At 41.7% G+C, this 9,486-nt stretch overlaps 1 protein-coding gene across 1 annotated transcript in view; it reads right to left on the bottom strand.

The window, feature by feature from the left end:
• LOC108574657 (tyrosine-protein kinase Btk29A-like) overlaps positions 1 to 9,486 on the bottom strand; it is a gene marked incomplete at its 3' end in the record, with an annotated part of 52,343 nt that overhangs the window by 42,127 nt on the left and 730 nt on the right. The window lies entirely within an intron of this gene.

The following is a 9,486-nucleotide window of genomic DNA, read 5'->3' on the forward strand; positions in this document are numbered from 1 at the left end:
CCTCTTTAGTTCTACCCTTTTAGGTAGAGTTTCATCTCCGTTCAGTTTTCAGTAAATAAAGGTACATCGAAGATCAGTATATGAGTAATTTAATAAATAAGAGAATATCGAAGATGAGTGTTATTTGATTTGTTAATGCAGGATTTTAGGTTCAAGGGTGTCGAATTGTGTGTTCGTGAGACGTTGGAATTGAAAGATAATTAGACGGCTGGAATATGAAAGCCTCGATTAATCTGAAAATATTGAAACTTTCGTTGTGAATATCATTGACTGAGAGTTATTTCTGTGAATCTTAGGTCTGAAACAAGAGTGTTTGGGCCTGTTAGTAAATCGGAAAGAATGGAACACGGAAGCCTCGATTAATCTAAAAATTTTGAAACTTTCGTTACGAATATCATCGACTGAGAGTTATTTCTGTGAATCTGAAGTCTGGAAGAAGAGTGTTTGGATCTACTAATAAATTAGAAAGAATTAAACACGGAAGCCTGGATTAACCTAACCTAAAACTTTCGTTACGAATATCATCGAATGAGAGTTACTTCTGTGAATCTTAAATCTGCAGGAAGAGTATTTTTACCTATTAATAAATCAAAACTGAACGACAGTTATCTTTCAGAATCTTAAGTTTGATCAAAGAGTGTCTACGCCGACTGTTAAGATCCCAAAATAATTAACCACCGTATCACCGAAAATTCCCAAAGAACACGTTCTTCGACATCCTCTTCCTCGCCACAACCCTCGCATTTCACCAGAAACGCTTCCAATCGGCGGAATTCGTTTGTCCGTTGATCCAGCAACGGAATAATCGGTAAAAAAAAAAAGATAAAGATACAAAGAAACCAGGTAATGTTCAGGTTGTATCGCGGAATAAAAAGAATCCTAGATAGACTTGGCCGGATTCCGGCTGAATCCGCGCTTTTGTGAAAAAAAATCTGCGTTGAATTACTCGGTCCATTCGCAATGGCGAGGCTACTTCCAACTTTTTCCACGCTTTCTTTCCACCTTCGTCCCTCTTTTTCTCTCTCTCTGTATCTTCTCGCTACTAACTTCCGTTTTCTTCGTTCCTATTTTTTTTCCAGTTCACCGCGGCAAGGAGCAAGAACGAGTAACGAGGCTGGTTTTAATTAAATGCCCCGTTTTTCTCCGAGACGCGCAACGAGAAACCGTATTTATTCGCGTAAACAGCGAACATCTCTAGCCTCTTCCCTACTCCGCGACCGGGCAATTGGTGCGACTGGTGATTTTTAGGGCGGAAGTATCATCCCCTGGATCAAACCCCTCCACTTTCGTCCCGTTTCAAACGGCAAGAGTACGATAATAGGGAAAGGGTTGTACCGAGGAAAATTCGCGACAAATAATTTCCTTCTTCTTCTCACTTTTGTATCGTCGTTACTGTTCCCCTTCTTTTCTCCTCGTTTCGCGAAACAAACGGCAGCTTGTTAAATCTATGAAACACACCGGCGCGAAATTAATTATAACTGAACAGAGTAATTAATTTACCCTGTTTACGCTGACCATTCCTCCGACTAATGGAAATTTTTTATCGTGTTTACCTGCCGTTCGCGACGGACTCGTTTTGTGACGGACCGTACGCGCCGTTTTAATGAACTAAAAATTCTGATATTCCCTCCGCACGCGATTGTTATTGTACGCAACGAGAATGACTTTTCAACGGTGTTTGTGTAAAATTCTTTCTTTTTTTTTTTTTTGATTAAAGTATCTTTCTACTGTTCGCTTAGATCTTTTGCGTAATAAATTTCGAAAATTGAGACGAAGAATTAATTTCTTTTCGCTTCTTCGCTTAACGAATATTAAATTCTTTTTTTTTTTAAGTTAGAATGTCTCTTCTTAGATCTTTTCTGTAACAATTTTCGAAAACTGAGATGAAGAATTAATATCTGCAAGTTTTACCTACTTTCTTTTCGCTTCTTCTATCGCCAGATTAAAATTCACGAACCCCGAATTCCCTTCCAATTTCTCGAAAAACTACGCTCGTTCGCTCTACCTATCGTCGACAACCTCTTTAAGAACACATTTACCCTGCAGTAAAATCGCAAGAAAATCGCAGCCGGTGTAAAAAACGAGCCACTGTGTCTGACATGATCCTTCACAGCAAAGCTACGATAAATACCCAAAGGTCGAGGACCCGTGGAACAACCAAAAAGTGTGATTCTGCACGCGAAGATAAACTGGAAATAAAGAATAAAAATTGCCCCTGGGAAGTCTCGTTTTCGAGAAAAAACTGGAGTTGGAAGATCTCCCGAGTACGCGTGCACCCGGAACGTTCGCAGGTCGAACGAAAATTTCTCGCGGGTGCAAAAGGAAAAGTGGCAACTGATCTTACCTCCACGTTGCTCGATTATCTCGCCACAAGTCGAGTGTAGATACGGTAACCGAAGTGACACGTCAGGCGAACGCTTCTCCCACGTGGAGAGAAGTATCCAGAGAGGATTCTCTCCCTTTTGAGATCGTTCGAGCGTTGTTCGGCTGTCGAGGAACACGCAGCGGCGCGTGATCTATCGGAGCTTCCGTTGGATTGATCCTCGCGACGTCTTAACGACGCAACTTTCCACGAAGATTGGAAACTTGGAGCGTGCCACGTGTCGAAGACGTCTCTCGATAACCCTCTCACGACGATGAATAACGATTCCCTCCTCCTCTTCTCCTTCCCGGGCCACCTTTTTCTCGCCTCGAAAGTCGCCGAGGAGGACGAACGAATCGAGGATTAATTAGAAAAACTTTCGCCGGGGATGGATTAATTTCCGCGATTCTCCACCAGAGAATCTTCCCTTCTGGAATCTTGAATATCTCTCGAATGAGAAAACTTCCCTTCGAGGATAATACGCTTCAGCGTTGATCGATGGTCGTTCCGATCCTCCTCTATCGCCGCGGTCTCTTCCTTCCAAGTATCCTCTCTGTCCTCTCTATTAAAACTCGTATTCTCCCGTGGAAACTTTACTCTCAAATTCCCCTCTACGATATCTCCGTTTACTCTCTATCCGTGTACGACACGGATCTACAGGATGAAAAGCGAAGCGCAAGAACGTCGGTGAATCACACCTCGGGTAGCATGGAAAAATTACATTCGATTCGTTTAATCACGACTACTGTGTACGATAGTTAGAGATGGGTGGACGCGAGTCGGTGTTGTACAAAACGCGACAGAGATGATTCTTCTCGTTGGATACACGCGAAATGAGGAGAACGATCCCGATGACGAGCACTGACTGAGCCGCGGAGCAGCATCAGGAACTCGCGACGGAAGAAAGGATGAAGAGAAGGTGGCGGCGTCGGCGGCCCTCGGGCGCCTGCGCTACCAATTTTACACATGGTCTACGAGCACGTTATATCCACCCCCAAGCGGCCCCTACCACCGAAACTGGCTAGCTGGCCTACCAGTTAACGGGCTGCGTACCTCTACGCAGGTAACTACCGCCGTTAACCGTGACCGAGTCGAGAGCCTACATATACACGGGGAGAGATAGAGGGGGAGGGAGGTTGAAGTGGGATGTGCATAGAGGTTTCCTCTCGTTTCTCATAGCTGCATCCGTGGAAGATCAGGCTCTGTACGGTTCGGTTGGGATTATGGTGAACGTTACCGGTTCATCGAATGTTTAACCCTCTAAGCTGTGTAGGGATGAGCTGGACGCGGAGATGTAGCGTGCTCTCTGTACACGGTATTTACGCGATGTTAGTTTAACGGTGGAAAGACTGGGTTAAAATGTGAAGTCTGTTGGCGAGTTTTCGGGGAGATGAGAGATGGTAGGGAAATTGGGGGTGTGGTGATGTTTGGTTGGTCGAGGAGCGGGTTTTTTCTTTGGAAAATTACCTGTGGGTCATTGGTACTTTCAGAGTTGATACAGGGTGTCGTGGGTTAAATACGAAGTCTGTTGGTGAATTTTTATGGAGATGAAAGATGACCGAGGAACTTGAAGTAGGTGCGGTGGTATTCTGTTGATAGTGGACCGACTTATTTTTGGAAAATTACTAGTGGGTCAATTTTGACCCGGTCAATCTTTCTTTGGTATTGGTACAGGGTGTCCTGGGTTAAATGTAAAGCTTATTTGTGAATTTTTCTGTAAAACTGAAAAATGATTGAGAAATTGGGAGTACAGTAAAATTTGACTGATCGAAGACAGAAAAAATTGAATAGAAAGTTTGTTCGTTTAACGCTAGAAAGATCGCATCCTGAGTCAAAATGTAGAGCCTATTCAGTTATCCATGGAAGATCTTGGGGGTTTCGCTGTATCCATGCAGAAAAGAAAGTGATAAAGTTATCGAATATTCGGTTCTTTTGGAAAATTGCTAATGGGTCAATTTTGACCCGGTCGTCGAAAGAGAATATCTGAGGGTTAATATACCCCTGAATTTTCGTTTAAGAGACGTTTACGTGGTTCGTAGAATTTTAAAAAAGTAATAACGACGAAATGTTCCTAGAGAAAAATAATAAAAAATACGTAAAAATCAATACGCCCAATTTAGCAGCTACCATTTAAACGAGGAAGGTGAAGGCTGCTGGTCAGCAGAAAAACAAAACCTCCCCGGATAGATAAAAACGATTTGCACGAATTAACCCAAGGATAGACCACAAAGAGAAGAACTCCAACGTTCTAACAGAATTACCAAATCCACATTTCACCAGTAAAAGTTCCTCCTGAAAAACTGTACGAATAAACGAACCACCTCGCACGAGCTAATTAAACAGTTCTTCAACATTCTGCTATCATTTTACAACCTGTATTTCATCTCTAAAAACGAAAAATCTGGCAATAAATAATTAGCAAGAGAGAAGAGGGCGACTGGCGCTGGCTGTGATTGGAAGAGGCATATAGAAGCTCGGTTCTGGCCAGTTATATCTGTAAACGATCAGGCCACGGGAAATCGAGCAGGTCGAGTGTCCAGTGGCCGATTGCGCTGATCTTTCGGTTTGTAATTTATTGTGGGGAATTCGAAGCGGTCGCTGTTTCGTCGATGTTTGCGTCCTACCTACTTTCCGGGTTACGTAAGCGTGTTTATGCGAGCATTTCGGCCCCGTTTACAAGGGTTGCGATCGTTTCGAGAGGCTCGCAGGGTTGAAGATCCTATCTAATTGCAATTTCTCCGTCGAAACAACGTCACGAGTAATTTTTCGATAAATACTATATACAGGGTGAGTCTCCTGGCATGACGGCTTCAAATAACTCGTAGGTTATTTCGTTGTACGAAAGAAATGTTTCGAAGAAAAGTTGCATGGTACCTAGGGGGGCGTACAGTGCTCTAATCTGTTTTCTATTACCTTACTCTTTTATCGAGATATTAGGGTCACCTTCAGTTTTTTAAATGGACTGTCTAATATTTTTTCTCGAATTCGGGTAAATCGTGAAATTTTGCGTAAAAAAGTATTACACAAAGTCGGACTTAAAATGGATAATTACTGAGATACTTATAAAACAAGTAAACAAAGCCGTGCTAACAATCACGCTGACTGAGCGTATTTCCTAATAGAAGGTTGTTAATTTGAAGATATCTCGGTAATTACAAGAGCTACTTTATTTCATTTCGTGAAAGTGCGGGTTTCTACAAAACTCGTAAGTATCGCGGCGCTCTGAGTAAAGTTTCTCAAGTGTTAATATAAACATACACAGAAGAATGACATAGTAATCATCTGTTTAGTATGGCTGGATGCTGACGTGCTTCTTTTTTCTTTAGCGTCTTGCCGAGCTCTTATCGTGCCCTCCTCGCGCATAAAAATAAAGGACAGTTTTACAATTGAAACACCGTCTTTCAATTTACCGCCTATACATACCTCCACGTTCTTTTTCTTTCTCTTTTTGGGTTTGAAAATATGAAAAAAAGCTGACGCGTTATTTTCTCTCCATACCGCAGTCACTTCTTTTTTCTTGTGTGTGTACGTGTAGCAAAAAAAGTAGTTGCGATAAAAAATGGAGTAAAAAAGGAAGGATAAGATATCGTCGGTGTGTGCAAGTGTGCTTTGTATAATTAAAAATCGCTCGATATCTTTGTGCCTTTTTCATTCCTTTTTCCCCAAGGCCTTCTGTTTTCGTTTGCCCGCGGATCGAAGAAAGTAACCGAGCAGAGGAAATATACAGGGGAATAATAGGCGGGTTTTTTATCGGCCGCGCAGAGATAATACGATGAGTCTAGCGTATCAACGAGCCGCCTAGTGGTGCTTGTCAAGCGCAAGGTAATGTGTATAGAGCAATTGGCCCTGATTCGAGGCGAGGCGTGTCACTAGCCAAGTCAGCATTATTATTCCTGTCGTTTACATTCACATATTCGCCCCTTTTCAAAATTCCCCGCTGATATCGGCCATTGTCGTTCTTATCTATTTCCGACGGAGGGCGGAAAAATCCGATGGAAATCGCCGTGTTACTTTCGGGGATTGGAGAATTTGGGAAATTTGATTTCGATGGTGAAAAGAGAGTCGGTGTTGGTGTTCCTATTGTGTACATCCGTGTGTGAGTCGCGTGGATCAAAATTTATGGGAACTGACGTGTTACTTTCGAAGGATTAAAGAATTTAGAAATTTCTTTTTATTTCGGTAATAAGAAGGCGGTCAACGTTATTATTTTTGCCGTTTATCCTATGCTTTTTCCCCTCTCGTCTATTTTCTGTGATAAACCAAAAAATCCATGGGAATAACTTTGCTATTTTCGAAGGATTAAAGAATTTAGAAATTCTTTTTTATTTCGGTAATAAGAAGGCGGTCAACGTTATTATTTTTGCCGTTTATCCTATGCTTTTTCCCCTCTCGTCTATTTTCTGTGATAAACCAAAAAATCCATGGGAATAACTTTGTTACTTTGGAAGATTTAAAAAATTTAGAAATTTGTTTTACATTTATTTTTTATTTCAATGATAAAAAGACGTCGGCATTATTATTCCTGTCGTTGACATTCACGTGTGAACCATGTGAACCAATCAAAATTCACGGAGAATGAATGCGTTCGAAGGATTGAAAAATTTACAAAATTTTTGTTATTTCAATAATAAAAAAAAACAGCATTATTATTTTTATCGTTTATCCGCTGCTTTTCCCCTGTCGTCTGTTTTCTACGATAAAGCAAAATATCCATGGGAATTACTCCGTTACTCTCGAAGGATTAAAGAATTTAGAAACTGTTTTTCAATATTTTTCTATTTCAATAACAAAAAGGCAGTCGGTATTGTCATTTCCACCGTTTATCCACCGTTCCTTTCCCCCTCGTCTATTTCGAACGACAAACCGGAAAATCGATGGAAACAACCGTGTTATTTGCGAAGGATTAAAAAATTTAGAAAACTGTCCTCTTCGGAAATAACAGGAAAACCCGGGATAAAACCGAGATGAAACGTTACAACGCGCAATGTTCGGCGATAAAATGTTTAAAAAACAGCGGAATGAACCGGAGGCCGATAAATATTTCGCGTGTAACATAAACTGCGTTTCGGGATGGTAGTTCGATTGAAAACACAATGCCGTTTCGAATGGAGGTCGCGGATTCAACGGCGCTGATTTCCACCCGCTATCAATTCTCGCGTGAATTATAATCCCGCGCAACTAATGATGTTCCTCGATGGTTAATTATCGATTTCGTCGAGCGGCTAGCCGGCCCCTCTCTTACAATTAGTGCGTTCCACGCCACGTGAAATTTACGCTACCGTCAAACCGGTGGTTAATAGGAACGAGAGTGGAACGGAAGGCGAAGGAACGCAGTCGATCCGATTTCGTACCATTCGCTCGTGTTGCGTTCTCTACGATTAACGTAGTTAATCTACGATTAATTAGATTTTTTAACTCTTTCACGATTGAATTTTTTTCAGAACTTCTTCGTTGCGTGTGTGATGGATACTGAATACGATTTTTTAATGTTCTATCAATCGTTAGATAAATTGCTTTGACTCTTTCATGATTGAACATTTTGTTTTTCGAGAGTTTGCTATTTATCTCGTTGTATCGTTGTATGTGTGATGGATACTGAATACGATTTTTTAATGTTCTAATTTAATATTTCAATCGTTAAATTTTCTTTTAAGAATTTGTTGTTTATTTAGAGATCATCGCATTTGTGACGGATCAATTTTTGATGGACACTAAATTGCGATCTATTTTTGTTGGAGAATCGAAGTGAAACATATGTATTTTACTAGTAACGAAAGGGTTGACCCTCTGTAAGACCATGTGACATGAAAATTACGTTTCCATTTTACATCATTTTTCTCAATAATTCACTCGGATCTTTTTACAATAATTATCAATTCTTGCTTCTCCAAGCAGAATACAAAATTCCAATCACCCCCAATTGTTCGTCCCCTGAACGAAGAAAAATCAGGTTACAAAGGGTTAATTCCAATGATATCACGAACCATTCTAACAAAAATTGAAAACGCTAGAGAACAGAGACAGTACCAAAGTAACAAAACGAAGTGTAAACGAGGATTCCCTCAGAAGACGAACTACGTAGAGAAGACACTTTCCCCGGAAGCACCAAAAACCAAAACATCAAAATCACTCGTATTCGAACAAAAAACCGCTTTACCGACGCAGCAAAAGTCTTACTCGGCATTTCTCCACAACCGTTTCAAACACCTTTTCCCCGTCGCGCCTGCCGGCTCTCGCCAGACTGTGAAGCTGAAAACCAGCGTTTTTAGCTGGTGTTTCGTCTCGCATCCGAGTCGTCTGGCGGCGTATTCAGCGGAAATTGAATAGAGATCGCTCGTGTGTCCCAGCGATCGCGTCGTCGAGTGCGTTTCCTTCCGCGGCAATTACACCGATACCACATTGCCACCGATTTTCTTCTTCTTTTTTCCTCTCCCTATCGCTCCCACGAAGAAGAGAAAAAAAGAAGCAGGAAGAGAGAAAGACACGTCGACCCGATTTCGACGAAGACAATCGACGACGTCGACGATCGACGGCGACGCAAAACCAGGCCAGTAGAAAAGGCGAGGCTGCAAACACGGTTACAGGGGGGGGGAATCGAATTGAAAGGCAAATTATTCGAACCAGCCTTGGAAACCTTGGAATCTACTTTGTCGAGTGGAAGTCCGTGGTTTTACTTGACCGTTCCTCGAGAAATTCGTATTTGCTTAGAGCCAAGTACGAGGGAAGAGTACGCGAACGAACAACAATTGCCCCGCCCAAACAGACCATCTTCTTCTCCTTTCCAAACGGGGCTAATTCAGTTTTCAAATTTACAAATTCAGATTTGCCCGGGTGTTTCTTCGCCAAACACTAACGACAAGCTTCCACTCGAACTTTCTTTCAACTAGGTTTAACGTTGTAATTGATTTACCGAGTTACATATCTGCTTCCCGACCGCGCGTCCCCGTCCAAATTGAACGCTGTTGCTCGAATGTCTCGTTACGCCGCTGCTCGTTCGACAGTTTAACCCTTTCGTGCCTCAACGTGGAAAATTCGACGTTTTTACTTTCGAACAGTGTATCGACGTGAAATTGATGACACAGGGGTTAAAAGGTTAAAGTTTGGGAATTCTTTTTTTAAATTGT

This window comes from Habropoda laboriosa, unplaced genomic scaffold (assembly GCF_001263275.1).
Source record: "Habropoda laboriosa isolate 0110345459 unplaced genomic scaffold, ASM126327v1 scaffold203, whole genome shotgun sequence".
Classification (NCBI taxonomy): domain Eukaryota; kingdom Metazoa; phylum Arthropoda; class Insecta; order Hymenoptera; family Apidae; genus Habropoda; species Habropoda laboriosa.